General features: G+C 41.9%; 1 long non-coding RNA gene across 1 annotated transcript; it reads left to right on the forward strand.

Moving 5' to 3' along the window:
* The first annotated feature begins 164 nt into the window (after window positions 1-164).
* On the forward strand, window positions 165-718 carry LOC143486088 (uncharacterized). The gene is made up of 3 exons (XR_013123128.1): window positions 165-273; window positions 356-402; window positions 530-718. It is a non-coding gene; the product is annotated as an uncharacterized LOC143486088 (long non-coding RNA).
* Window positions 719-15,713: the final 14,995 nt, after the last annotated feature.

Below are 15,713 nucleotides of genomic sequence, written 5' to 3' on the forward strand. Positions count from 1 at the left end.
TCCAGTTGACAGAAGGCTGACAGCTGTCATCTGTCATTTCAAAAACCTTGAAAAGAGTTTTTAGATTACCTTTGTTGTACAGCTACAGTGCCACCTGCTGGACAAACTCAGTCAGGCTACTTTCCTGTTTGGTAATATGAAGCTTAGTGGGATGACATTGTCTCTCAGCAGGTACCACAGGGGCCAGTATTATAGTATGTGTCTGTCTGCTCCTGATGCTGATTGGAGGATTAGTACTGATGTTCTACAGACTGAAATACAAGACGAACCAAGGTAGCCCCTCCTTCACATTCATATAGCATTTGCTCCTGGGTGCTGTGAGACTGCATGATGTGTCATTTGTTTTCTCTCACAGGTTCTACTCACTCTTCAACTGAGAGGAAGCTCAAAGACACCAGATGTGTGAGTATCTGTGTGTGTGTGTGTGTGTGTGTGTGTGTGTGTGTGTGTGTGTGTGTGTGTGTGTGTGTGTGTGTGTGTGTGTGTGTTCGTTCTGATCATATCCTTGTCCATCCTCCGCTCCAACCAGGCTGCCTCTGTTGAGGAGAATTATGCCACTTTGAGTTTCCAGAAGGATTCAGATTCTCCCAGGGACACCACTTTGACCTTCATTAAGGATGGGTCTGCTGCTGAATAACAGAAAAATAAGTTGTAAAGATGTTTTATCATTCTAAATGTATTAGTGAAAATGATCATTTCAGTGAGTTATTTTTGAAAGGTTTTAAAAAATAAAGAGCTTTATTGAAAACACCACTTAATAATAATAATAATAATACTTTATTTTTATATAGCGCTTTTCTGAGACCCAAAGATGCTTACAATACATAAGGAAGCAGAAACATATAATACAAAACATACAAAACAGTACAAAGAAAATTATGGAGCAGGGAGATCATAGGCGAGAGAGAAGAGGTGAGTTTTAAGTTTTGATTTAAATGTGGAAAGAGAGGGAGACTGTTTGATCACAGTTGGAAGGGGGTTCCACAGTCGAGGAGCGAGTCTAGAAAAGGCCCGATCATCAAAGCTACAGAGTTTAGATGATGGTACCTTTAGTAGTCCAACAGTAGAAGATCTAAGAGATCTAGAGGTCTGTAGGGAAGTAGGAGGTCAGACAGATAAGGAGGAGCCATGTTGTTTAGAGCTTTGTAGGTCAGTAAGAGTATCTTAAATTGAATCCGGTATGTAACGGGGAGCCAGTGAAGATCCTGGAGAACAGGTGTAATGTGATCATACGGGTGAAAGTGAGGAGACGAGCAGCAGAGTTTTGGACCATTTGAAGCCTATGAACAGAGGAAGAACTAATACCAACCAATAGTGAATTGCAATAGTCTATCCTGCTTGAAATGAAAGCATGAACGAGGTGCTCAGCAGCAGACTGAGAGAGCCATCGCCGGATCTTTGCTATATTGCGCAGGTGGAAGAATGAAGTTTTTACAACAGAGTTAATGTGGGCAGTGAAACTAAGGGTAGGATCGAGGAGGACACCCAGATTCTGGACCAGGGTAACAGGTGAAATCTGTACACCGTCAATGTTGAGAGAGAATGGAGGAGTTTTACTCAGGACTGACTTGGTGCCAATCAGGATAAGCTCAGTCTTCATGCCGTTTAACATAAGGAAGTTAATTGTCACTTATTGTCACCTCTTTATTTTATACATGGTGCACCATCCATTTCCCTGGAGTAGGTCTCCTGGAGAATGCACATGGATGTATCTTAAACCCCTGCACCACTAGTGGTCTGTTCTGAAACCTCTGAAGACTAGACTAGACTTTTCCTGAGGTTGTCTGTGGGTGGAGATCAGGGGGCTGAGGTGACCACTGCAAGCACTTCATTCAATGGTTTTCTTGCTTTGGACTAGACCTGCTGGAAAATTCAACTCTGCCGTGAAGTCACGTTTTGACTCATCTAGGGAAGCAGTCCTGGGGAAGCCAGGCATGCATGCTTGTGGACATGGACGAAATTTTGATTTCATAGGGGGGGGGGGGGGGGGGTGCACAAATGGCTTGAGAACTGGGGCATGGGGTTTACCAAAACCAGCTTTTGAAAAAGTGCAGGGAACATGTACCCCCCCCCCCCCCCCCCCAATTACATCCGTGCTTGTGGGTTAATGATGTGGCAGACAAGCTTTAATTTTTGAAGTCTTGGAGAAAGTTTTATCTCTCAATATATCCTTCTACCAAGCAGATGAATTATAGCTACAGTGGGGAGCTATAAATGCCAAATAACAGGATATGAGTGGAGCCCAGATGTCTCCATCTCTCCACTCTATGAGCAAATGAAGGAAACACAAGAAAAGCACAATACTACACTGCCCTCTAGATGCAGTGTGAACATGATACACAAACAAACATTTATCGTTGCTTGTTTTCTATGTAATTTGTATGTCTGTAAAGCAAACCCACCAGGCTCATCAGAGGGCTACAGTTGTGTACATGTTAAAACATAACTGATAACTGATTTCATTCAGGAGCAGCCTAAATAATCTGAGTGAGAGTTTTCAATTTAGCAGCTGTGTATTTTATGATAATGGAATGCCCACTCTGTGGGCTTACATTGGTAACACCAACCAGTGGGCTAACATCAAGAAGTCTGGACTAGCAACAGTCCATTGGACAGTCTATGATGGACACAAAACAATATTTAATCATCCTGACTGGACCATTACAAAGAATGAATGTGATTTCCCGTCTATGTGATGTTGGAGCTGTAAAAAAATAGTAATTATTAAAGCTGATGGACACTATTTTGTTTATTATTAACACTTTACCTGTCTTTGCCTGGTCATACTTGCTAAAATAGGTGTATGCAACACATACAAAAGTAGGCCAAGATCTAAGCATACATGTGTTTGGTGGGAGAGACTGTGGAGTAGGACTTAGGTGGAGGGCTTGAGCGGAGGTTGTTGGAGAGAGGAGAGGAGGACAGATACCTTCAGTGGACTGAGGTATTGGAGGTGTTTCTAAGCTGCAGTAAATACAGTGTGAATTATTGAAAGAAAAATGGGAGTGGGGATAGTCGAGTTTGTGAATGAAAAGCAATCATATTGAAAGAGTGCAAACATCACAAGTCTACTACAGAAGTTTATTTACTGAAGTTTATTAACTGTGAAGATAAACATTTAACCATCGTTAGGATTGTAGCAACATTAATTTAAGGCAGTGATAATGGCAGATGTTTGAACATGTAAACTTTATATGAACAGAATCTACTTTCACTCTCATCTGTGTCATTGGTGTTTTTGGATGTGCATTCTGTTGTTCCATCGTTGTTTATTATACAGAGATGCCATAGTGCAGTACTTACTCACTGGTGCTGTGGGGAGGGGCTGCAGTAGTGAACATCTCTGTTTATTATACAGAGATGCCATAGTGCAGTACTTACTCACTGGTGCTGTGGGGAGGGGCTGCAGTAGTGAACATCTCTGTTTATTATACAGAGATGCCATAGTGCAGTACTTACTCACTGGTGCTGTGGGGAGGGGCTGCAGTAGTGAACATCTCTGTTTATTATACAGAGATGCCATAGTGCAGTACTTACTCACTGGTGCTGTGGGGAGGGGCTGCAGTAGTGAACATCTCTGTTTATTATACAGAGATGCCATAGTGCAGTACTTACTCACTGGTGCTGTGGGGAGGGGCTGCAGTAGTGAACATCTCTGACACATCAGACAAAGGAAGTGACCAAACCACAGAGTGGTACAAGAATGAGTAAAGTCCTCACTGAGAACAGTCTAATAAAGAAAGGGAAGAAAGAAAGGGAAGATGGCGCCTCTGTGTACGGCACGCCGTCGGTCGCTCCTTATTCTGTTGTTTGTGCTACTCCTTTGTGTTTTAGAAAATGTCAAGTCGCTACTTGTATATGATCGTCAAACACTACTGAAGCTTCGTGGGTATGCCCAAAACCTCGGGCAGTACCACCATCAAGAACAGGATTATTTACCTCCGCTCTTGTCGGGAGTCCCGGCTTTTCTCTGCCGTCCTCCGGATCTACCTCGCCGGAGGAGGCGTCACAGACGCCGGGGTAAACGCGGTGGGCGGCTGGTGAAGCTTAAAGGCTATTTGGCCGCTTCCAGGGCGTTTCAAGCGCATACTGATCCTGTTTTACACTCTCATGCATTGTGGCACACTTTGGATCCTGTCAAATCCTGGTTGGTACCGGTTGTTGGCTTGGATCAAGTTTTTCGAACTCCGCGCTCTTACATACGCAGGCGGCAGCGAGGCGTGAACTTCCAGAACCTACGGCACCTGAAGCGCGCTTCGCTTGCAACTGTGGTTCTGAATAATTTTAAGATGGGTCTGGTGAACGCCAGATCCTTAACGAACAAAACTGTTATTTTAAGGGATTTCATTACCTCTCACGATCTGGATTTTCTGTTTGTGACTGAAACTTGGCTGTCTCCCGGTGAGTCTAGTGCTTTTACTGAACTGCTGCCGCCTGACTACACTTTCTTCAATTCTCCGAGGCTCTCGGGTCGAGGCGGAGGTTTAGTGTCCATTTTTAAATCAAACTTTGACTGTAAGCAGTTGTCACCAGCAGTCTCATACTCCAGTTTTGAACTGAGCCTCTTTGAGTTGGGTCACTCTCCTGCACTTCTCTGTGCGGTGGTTTATCGTCCACCAAAATATAATAAAAACTTTATAAGTGATTTTTCAGATCTATTGGCTGAGATCATGCCTAAATATGACCAACTTTTAATGGTCGGGGACTTTAATATTCACGTTTGTTGCCCCGAGAAGCCTCTGGTGAAGGATTTTTTAGACTTGGTGGACTCTTTTAATCTGACCCAATTTGTAAATGGTCCCACACAGGTGTGTGGGCACACACTGGATCTCGTTTTATCCTCTGTTTTATCTGTTCAGAATGTGAAAGTTGGTGATGCAGTGTTCTCGGATCATATGCCTGTATTATTTGATTTTATTAATCATGGTCAACCTGTTAAAAAATGCGCTCCTGTACGGCGCTTCCGTGTTTTTAAACCCTCCACTGCTGTTCATTTTTCCGCTGCTTTTAATCACGAGTTAAACTCAAACGTTTCTATGGCCGCTAGTACAGAGGATCTGACCATTCATTTTAACTCACTTTGTCGAACTGTTCTGGACTCTGTAGCTCCATTAAAAACCAAGCGTGTAAAGCCCAGATCAGAGCCTTGGTTAAATGAACATACTCGTAACATCAGACGGGAGTGCAGGAAAGCTGAACGGAGGTGGAAAAAGGAGAGATTAATTGTTCATCTGGAGATACTGAGAGAAAAATTGCAATTTTATCAAAAGACTCAAAGCATCTAGGTCGAAATTTCTTTCCAATATCATTGTTTCAAACTCTCAAAATCCCCGAGTGCTTTTTAACACTCTGAGCTCGGTATTAAATGCTCAAGAACCGTGCCATCTGGAGACGTCCAGAGAGACATGTGACAGATTCCTTCACTTTTTTCTGGATAAGATAATAAGCACTAGGGCTTCAATTTCTTCACCTGTTCAGGATCCATCTATTCTAAGATCCTGTACTGTTAGTTTTGACCACTTTGAGCCAGTTTCACTATCTTTTTTAGAACAGCTGGTTACCAGTTTAAAGCCAACCGGCTCCCCTTTGGATGCTGCCCCTGCTTGGCTTGTTAAAGAAGCCTTTCCTACTATTGGTTCATTTATCCTTAAAATTATTAATAGTAGTTTGACCTTTGGTGTGGTGCCAAGTAGTTTTAAATATGCTGTGGTGCAGCCTTTGTTGAAGAAACCGGGCCTAGATTCGGCTGTGTTATCAAATTTTAGGCCAGTCTCTAAACTTCCTTTTTTGTCAAAAATCATGGAAAAGATTGTTTTTGCTCAACTGAAGTCCTTCCTTGATGAGCATGCAATTACGGAGGTGTTTCAGTCTGGTTTCAAAACCCACCACAGCACAGAGTCTGCCCTGCTAAGGGTTTTTAACGACATCTTGCTAGCAACTGACTCTGGTGACTGTGTGGTACTGGTGCTTTTAGATTTGACAGCTGCTTTTGACACAGTGGACCATGAGATACTCATCTCTAGGCTGGAGCAAAGTGCGGGTGTTACAGGCGTAGCGCTCAGGTGGTTCAAATCATACCTGTCTGATAGAAGATTTTGTGTCAGCATTGGTGACTGTGAGTCAGACTCAGTTGACCTCCCTTGGGGTGTTCCGCAGGGTTCCGTTTTGGGACCTCTCTTGTTCTCCATATATATGCTGCCACTTGGAACAATTTTTCGGAAGTATGGTATTCCTTTTCATTGTTATGCGGACGACTGCCAAATCTACTTCCAATTGAAAGGTATTGGTTCACATTCGGCCCAGCCTCTCCTTGACTGCCTTATGGATGTCAGAGGATGGATGTCGATAAATTTTCTCAGTTTGAATGAGAAAAAAACAGAAATCATGTTGTTTAGACCTAGTGATACAAGCAGCATTCCTTGTGTTGACCTCTCATCTCTGTCATTGTTTGAAAAACACATTGTGACAAATTTGGGTGTAAAAATGGATCCTATGTTAAAGTTGGATGCCCAGGTAAACGCTGTGGTTAAAGCTTGCTTTTTTCAGCTGAGGAGATTATCAAAAATCAAGCCTCTACTCTCTAGACGTAATCTGGAAACAGTAATACATGCTTTTATAACATCTCGCCTGGACTATTGTAACTCACTATTGACTGGAATAAGTCAGGCTTCCATGACCCGTCTACAGCTAGTGCAGAACACCGCGGCCCGTTTTTTAACTGGTACAAGAAGGCGAGAGCACATTACGCCAATTTTAGCTGCTCTTCACTGGCTCCCAATTCACTTAAGAATCCATTTTAAAATACTGGTATTTGCTTTTAAATCTCTTAATGGACTTGCCCCATGCTACCTATCTGAACTATTACATCCATATGTTCCATCTCGGTCCCTTAGATCAGCTGACCAGATGCTTTTAACTGTTCCAAAGACGCATCGCAAACTTAGAGGGGATAGAGCGTTTGCATGCATAGCTCCAAAGCTTTGGAATGAGTTACCGCAGTACATCAGGCACGCTCCCTCACTCAGTGTTTTTAAAACCCATCTAAAAACATATTTTTATGACTTGGCTTTTAAATCAGCATAATTGACTCAGACTGTTTAACTGTTTGTGTTTGTTTTATATCCTTGTGTCATTTTAATTACTTTCCCTGTTCTCTGCTTTGTATTGTGTACAGCACTTTGGTCAGCTTTATTGTTGTTTTTAAAGTGCTTTTATAAATAAAGTGGTATGGTATGGTATGGTAATAAAAGCAGACTTTCCATTCCTGATGGCACAAGTCAGTGTCATTAGTGATGTGAGATAATGTGATGTGTTTTTTAACACCTTTGTGAGAGAGTTGCATTTATAAAGGGAAGTCAGTCATAGGTGAAAATCTGTGGTCAAAATGGCTTGACAAACTAAAAATGTAGATTGAAAGTTATAAACTGCATTTTTGGTGAGTACAAGAAACAGAGAAAGACATTCATTTATTTTGATTCACTCATTTAGTTTGAAATCCATTTAGATAGAAATACATGCATACAGAATGTTTTCAGACCCTTTTAAGTTTTCCACACATTGGCATGTTTTCAGACTTTATTTTCTCAACAAGGTACACTCAGTACTTCAGAGTAGTGGAATACAATACATTTTTGGAACAGAGGTAAATATATTTATAAAATAATTATAAAAAAATATAATATATAAAATAATAAACTGTCCCTAGTCCTGCCTCTGTTCCGGTTTTTCTTGTTTTCCTTTCTGTCTTTCTGCTTTGGTTATTGTCATCAGCTGTTTCTGGTTTGGTTTGTAATTATGTCCCGTTATTTAAGCTATGTGTTTGGTATATTTGGTTGCAGTTCATTGTGGTTGTGAGTATGCTGTGTTGCTTATGCATCTTGTAATTGAAAGTTGTGACTAGTTCTGTTCCATGTTAGTTAAGTGCTTCCTGTAGTCTGTGTTCGGCAGTGATGGCAAAAGTGGGGTGTTACGTCTTGACAAGAGATGAAGAGGCACCGTGTTTTTGCTGTAACACTCTTTTAATGTGTGTTTTTGCTGTAACACTCCTTTAATGTGTGTTTTTGCTGTAACACTCTTTTAATGTGTGTTTTTGCTGTAACACTCTTTTTAATGTGTGATTCACATTCCAAACTGAAACCACCAACTTGGTGGATTGTACCAACTCCCAAACAATCACGGGGTGGATACACTACATCATCCCCCTTGTGGATGAAAATAATATTTGTGAACGTGGTACTACGAGTGGGTGAATATGGAGGTGGGTTCACTACAGAGAGTGAGATGAATACAGGCACAAGAGTTCCAGTTCCAGATGTTTTAATGGTGGATTCCAGCAAGAGAGTAAATTACTGATACTAGTAAACGTAAAGAAAAACTGTATAAAAGGAAAACAAACATACAACAAGCCCGCAAAGGCTTATACGCAGTACCTTACTGGCAAACACTGGCAAACAGCAGCCAGTCTAGCCCCGGACTTTTGTGGGCTCAACGCAATTACATCCAATACACAATAACCAACATTAACCAACCAACCTCTACCTCCCTTAGCCTCTGAGAGGAAGCCCTCCTATACTAGTAGCCCCTCCCCTTAATTAAGCTGGGGCACACCATTACTACTAGCAGGGGTTACCTATAAACACAAACATAACATACATACATTACATAACTGCAGTAACATAACATTTTACATTTAGTGCACTAAGACAAGAATAATAATATGTCCATTCAGTGTGTACATCTCCGTCCTCAGGTATTCCCAGGACCTGTAACCCCCCTCCCCTCCTTTAGTAGACCGAGGGCCCTTCGTCCACTATAAGGAAGGAGCTGGCTGGGGCGCCAGTCCCCCTGAAAATCACACATGAAGAGGTAAGTACACCATTTAGTCCATTACATGAATGTCTGTAGTGTCTTGGTGATGGGCCAGAGCTACTGGCATCATCACAATATTGTCATCCACCAAACTCAAATAAACAAGTACTTATTTCAGCTTAATTGCATTATCACATAAAACCAAATAACAACTCAACCATATGTTTACTAGACAACAAAAGGTTCTTATTCCTTGTTTTCTTTTTTTTCTATAAACATTAACTCCAATGTAACCCTTAATGCAACATAGCTAATAACATAACATAAATTGCATAACCCCCAAACATGGATAACACACTGCTATTCAAGATATCATTTAGGTGTTGTCCGTGGTCTCGTGGAACGCCTCAAATCCAGTAGAGGATCTGGTGAAACATGAGGTTGCACACCAGAGTCCAGAGCACATTGTTCAGGTGTGATGTTCACATCATCTTGCACTTGTGTTGGTGGTTCAGGGTTCTCAATACTTGGTTCAGCTGTTGCTTTGGCACACAGCCGATCCCCATGTCGTCTGTGCACAGTGTTCGAGTACTGCTCTTTTACTTCGTAAGACACTGGACCGGTTTGTCTTACAACCTGTCCAGGTATCCACTTGTGCACCCCTCCCCCAGTGTTGCGAAGATACACGGCATCATCCGCAGAAAAGGAACGGTCCACTGCGGTGAAGTCATGTTGAGCTTTTTGCCGATACTGCTTCTTCTGAACAGCTTCCTTGGTGCTAGGTCTGATGAAATCCAATCTGGTACGGATATGCCTGTGCAAAAACAACTCTGCCTGTGCGGTTGGCAAGCTTCTTCATGCCTACTTTAAATGTTTGCACATATCGTTCAGCCAAACCGTTAGTGGCAGGATGTCCCGGAGTCAATATGCAGCCTTTTCCAGGATTCACCTGGGAACTCCCAAGGGTGCAGTGGAACATGTGGTGGCAACTTCTGCTCCAGCTGACACGTTTCACATGTTTTGCAGACCTCTTCTAGGTCCTGATCCAGATTTGGCCACCAGATGAATTTGCATGCTAAGGCCTTAGTTTTTACGATTCCTTGGTGACCAGGGTGAATCTCGTCCAACACAGCCTTTCTCATTTTTGAGGGAATAATCACTCTGGTTGCCCACAATACACAACCCAACTCAGTTGAAAGCTCATTCTCTTGTTATGATAAGCCTTTAAACTCACATCTGTAATGGTAGGCCAACCTTCCATTACATACTGATAAATCTTTGACAAGTCCTTGTCTGTACGTGTGGCCTGGCTGACCTGGGTTGCATTCAATGGTGCTCCCTCAAGATGCTCTGTTAGCAGTGCATGTACTAATGCAGAACTCTGTGCTGTTCCAGCATCAGTTGTTTCTTTCAAAGGGCAGCGGGATAGCCCGTCTGCATTGCTGTGCTCTGCCGATTTCTTAAAAACAATGTGGTAATCATAAGCTGATAATATGATAGCCCACCTTTGAATGCGTGCCGCAGCTAGTGTAGGGCTCTTGTGATCACCAAAAAGCGTCAGCAGGGGGCGGTGGTCAGTTGCTAACGTGAAATGCCTACCCCATAGGTACTGGTGAAACTTTTTTACTCCATAAATCAGTCCTAGAGCCTCTTTTTCAATTTGAGAGTACTTCTTTTCTGCAGGGGAGAGCGTGCGTGATACGTATGCTATAGGTCGCTCCTCCCCATTGGGCATGGTGTGCTGTATGACTGCCCCGATGCCATATGCAGAGGCATCACATGCTAAAGTGAGTGGCAGTTTGAGATCATAGTGTGTTAAGACCCGTTCGCTCGTCAGCAGACTCTTGCACTTATCGAAAGCGGCCTGCTCAGAGTCAGTCCATCTCCAAGTCACATTGTCTCTCAGTAATGTGTAAAGTGGGGCTAGAGCAGTGCTTTGCATTGGCAAGAATCTTCCATAATAATTTACAAGCCCCAGAAAAGCTTGAAGCTCTTTCACTTTAGTAGGAGCAGGAGCCTCGTGTATTGCCCTCACCTTTTCTACTGAAGGGTGGACTCCATGTCCATCCAAGACATGTCCCAGGTATTCAATGTGTGACTTGTTAAATTCACACTTGGAATGTTTCACTCGCAGGCCGTTTTCCTGGAGGAGTTGCAGGACCTTCTCCAGGTTGCTCATATGTTCCGCTTTTGAGCATCCAGTGATAAGCAAGTCATCAAGATAGACCACAACTGGTAGATCCTTCATGATGTTTTCCATAATGCGCTGGAAAATTGAAGGAGCCGTGCTAATTCCAAAAGGAAGCCTATTCTAAACAAACAGTCCTTTATGAGTGGTTATGGTTGCATACTTCTTGGAATCCTCATCTAACAGCACTTGTTGATAAGCTGCTGCCAGGTCTATCTTTGAGAAGTACTTTCCCCCACTTAGTGTTGCCAGAAGTTCCTCCAAACAAGGCGGCGGGTAGGTATCTGTTTCAAGGCCTTGGTTCACTCACACCTTGTAGTCCAGAATAGGCGAATAGAACTGTTCCTCTTTAACACCGGCACAATTGGTGCTGCCCATTCGCTGTGTCTAACAGGTGTAATAATGTTGCACCTTTCCAGCCTTTCAAGCTCTTTTTCCACTTTTTCTTTCATTGCAAATGGAAGAGGCCTGTGTTTACAGAATTTAGGTGACATCTCAGGTTTGACCATAATGGTAGCTTTAGTGTCTTTCAACGTACCCAGCTCCTCCTTGAACCCATCACTGTAAGTATTCAAGAGTTCACTGTGTGACAGGTGTTTTGGCTTACCCACGTACTTTATCTGCTGCCAGTTAAGCCTGAGTTTTGTCAACCAGTTCCTCCCACAGCCAGGGGTGGACAGGCATACATTACTACCGGGGATTTCCCCGGTGGGCCAATGGGTTAGTGGGCCGCCGGGCCGCCGGTAGAGGAGCCATTGGCGCGCACTGCGGCCCCGGCCTGTAGTCACGCTGCTGTTTAACAGTGTTATTACCTCCCCCGCTCCAGTCACACTAACCTGCTCAGCGCGGCCGCGGACTGAGCCTGTAAACACATGAACGAGTTGGACCGGGCCGTGGACTGGGCCAGCTGATGCAGGCTGACGGTATGCAGCGAAGATCAGAAAAAAAACAACTTGTCCCAAAAAATCTAGGCAGGACTACGAAAACATACAGCAGCTGTGTCACTTATTAATAATACAAGTAGTCACGAACTGGAAAAGCCTTGTCCATACTGCCACATTAATTATCAGGTTTTGACTCTGTACTACTGTCTACAAATATATGGTGCCATTTGTTGTGAAAAGCGCTATACAAATATATTTGATTTGATTTGATTTGATTTGATTTGATTTGATTTCTGAACATGATTTTCACCCCAATCAAAATTAGCCCTCCTCATTTACCCAACTGGGCAGTGAGAACGCACACACAAGTGATCACTAGGGGGCTGTGGTGGACAGAGCAGTGGGCAGCCCAATCCCAGCACCCAGATGGGATTAAGGGCACTTCAATCATCAAAGTCATGTGAGTCAATCCCACAACACTCCAGTGACAAGACTATGACTGCCCAATTTTGTTGATCAGAAAATATTCTTTTTCTCAGCAAAGTATGTTTTGTCTTCATGCCAGTGTGTTGCTGGTTATTGAGGTTTTTCATTTAATCATAATGGCTATATAAAACTTTGTTTTTCCTGAGACTTGCGTGATTGCTTCCGTTTTTCTATACGCATCGCACCGGTGAAACTGGCTGCCAGGCAGACAGGCCTCTGCACTTCCTCTTCCTGTCACACACACTTGTGTCACTCCACAATAAACTGAAGCACTTCTGAGTACATACTGACTCCGCGTCTTTCCTGCTCAGAAGATATTAAAAACATGCATATAAAAATAGCATCTGCAAGACAGAGAGAATAACAGGAAAACTTCAAACTGCTCTCCCAAACAAGGAGGTACAGAGAGATCTCAGGACGGGAGAAGTGCAGCTCAAGTGAGGAGGCCCAAGGAACAGACTATGAGACCCATGCCTGGTCTTTTGACAGAACTCCAAATATGTATTTGCCAGATACATATTAAGAAAGCAATATCAGCATGGGTCCATTCTACCAGAGCCTAGAAAATAATACCAACCAATCTGATCCAATCTACCACAACGTGGAGCCCAGCAGCAAAGTAGAATTAGAATTATCCTACCAGAGCCTACACCCTAACATCAAACAGATGGGATACAGCTGAGCCTACAACCTAACACCAACCTATTAGATTCAGTTTATTAGAAGCTGAACATCGCACTCCTTGTCCTGACCGCTCCTACACTCCCTAGTTGTGTAAGTTTTTATTACAATAACAACATCCAATAACATTAAACAACTTCTCTATCAGATTATACAATGTCCAAAAAGTTGTAGGCTGAAGTCTAATCTTTTTGGCCTACCCCTATTTACATTTAAATATCAAAGTAAACTGTTTCCTTTTTTTAATTGTTTTGATTGAACCACGCGTTTTTAATTTGCTTTCTAAATAGTTCCAAAGGGATTCCCATTTAACAGAATTTTACACAGGCAGCACTGCTGTGAGTCAAGAGACCTGAGCAGTGGTGTCTGACAGGAGTTTTAGTACCATTGTAGTCCCAGTTAGTCCCACCTGTTACTCTGAGAGAAAGGTGAGAGCCTGAGTGTTTTTGCATTTTTATAATTGTGAGGGAAATTTGCTAATATCATTTAAGATCACATAAGAACATTATGATTTAGTATATTAGCAGAAAAACTGTGAATAAGGTTGATCAGTGATTTGGTTCAGTGATTCATTTGTAATCATGTCCTTGTTTGTGTGTAACTGGCGTCAGGAGAACATGTAGAGACAGAAAGTACTATGTTATGTCTGTCATCCCTCTGTTGACCATCATCTCTTTCTGTGTTCTGCTAAAAACAGGAAAGATCCATATTAGGAGGAATACACATGTGAGACCAAACAGTAAAGATCCATATTAGGAGGAATACACATGTGAGACCAAACAGTAAAGATCCATATTAGGAGGAATACACATGTGAGACCAAACAGTAAAGATCCATATTAGGAGGAATACACATGTGAGACCAAACAGTAAAGATTCATATTAGGAGGAATACACATGTGAGACCAAACAGTAAAGATCCATATTAGGAGGAATACACATGTGAGACCAAACACTAAAGATCCATATTAGGAGGAATACACATGTGAGACCAAACAGTAAAGATCCATATTAGGAGGAATACACATGTGAGACCAAACAGTAAAGATCCATATTAGGAGGAATACACATGTGAGACCAAACAGTAAAGATCCATATTAGGAGGAATACACATGTGAGACCAAACAGTAAAGATCCATATTAGGAGGAATACACATGTGAGACCAAACAGTAAAGATCCATATTAGGAGGAATACACGTGTGAGACCAAACAGTAAAGATCCATATTAGGAGGAATACACGTGTGAGACCAAACAGTAAAGATCCATATTAGGAGGAATACACATGTGAGACCAAACAGTAAAGATCCATATTAGGAGGAATACACATGTGAGACCAAACAGTAAAGATCCATATTAGGAGGAATACACATGTGAGACGAAAGCTGTCTACTGTGCATTCTCTCCTCTCAGGTTCTCAGTGTGACCAAATGTGCTGTAAACATGTGATGATAAAGGAATAAAGGAGATTGGACTGTAAACGTGATAAAGGAATAAAGGAGATTGGACTGTAAACATGTGATAAAGGAATAAAGGAGATTGGACTGTAAACGTGATAAAGGAATAAAGGAGATTGGACTGTAAACGTGATAAAGGAATAAAGGAGATCGGACTGTAAACATGATAAAGGAATAAAGGAGATTGGACTGTAAACGTGATAAAGGAATAAAGGAGATTGGACTGTAAACATGTGATGATAAAGGAATAAAGGAGATTGGACTGTAAACATGTGATAACAGAATAAAGGAGATTGGACTGTAAACGTGATGATAAAGGAATAAAGGAGATTGGACTGTAAACGTGATAAAGGAATAAAGGAGATCGGACTGTAAACATGATAAAGGAATAAAGGAGATTGGACTGTAAACATGTGATGATAAAGGAATAAAGGAGATTGGACTGTAAACATGTGATAACAGAATAAAGGAGATTGGACTGTAAACGTGATGATAAAGGAATAAAGGAGATTGGACTGTAAACATGTGATGATAAAGGAATAAAGGAGATTGGACTGTAAACGTGATAAAGGAATAAAGGAGATTGGACTGCCCTCTCTCCTCAGAGTTCTTGTTCTAGACGAGACTCTCATGCTTTTTTACTTGTATAATAAAACTCTCTTTTAACCACGTCTGAGTCCTCATCTATTTTCAGGAAATCTCCACAACAGTAATGTATACAATTATTTTTGTTGTAATTACCAAGCTCAGATAATTAGAAAACTGAGGGACTTTTCTGTTTGTTTGTTTGTTTTTGTTTGTTGTTGTAGATCATTGTTGTTGTTTTGTTTTACAGTACTTGCACTAGTCTCTGGACTCTGGGAAGAAATAAGTCACCAGTACAGCATCATAGTGTCCTTGTCCAGAATTAGTTTTCCTCCTCAACTGTCTGGTGTCCAGCAGCAATAGCATCTGTGTTTATTTATGCTTTTCTGACATTGTCTCATTTTTTAAAATAAATTCATGTCAAACCTTTGATTCACTTTAGAATATTAGTCATCATGTCTCCAGTGATTTCCACAGAAATGCTCAGCTCCAATTAAATGTGTCCCCCATGGAAACCCCCCAAACTGAACTAAACTTACTAGTAGACTTCAGGAACTTACACCTTATGGAACAGTGTAATCTGCATAGGACACAAAATCTTGTTCTGGGCACAGATTTACTGATAA

This window comes from Brachyhypopomus gauderio, unplaced genomic scaffold (assembly GCF_052324685.1).
Source record: "Brachyhypopomus gauderio isolate BG-103 unplaced genomic scaffold, BGAUD_0.2 sc44, whole genome shotgun sequence".
In the NCBI taxonomy this organism is placed as follows: domain Eukaryota; kingdom Metazoa; phylum Chordata; class Actinopteri; order Gymnotiformes; family Hypopomidae; genus Brachyhypopomus; species Brachyhypopomus gauderio.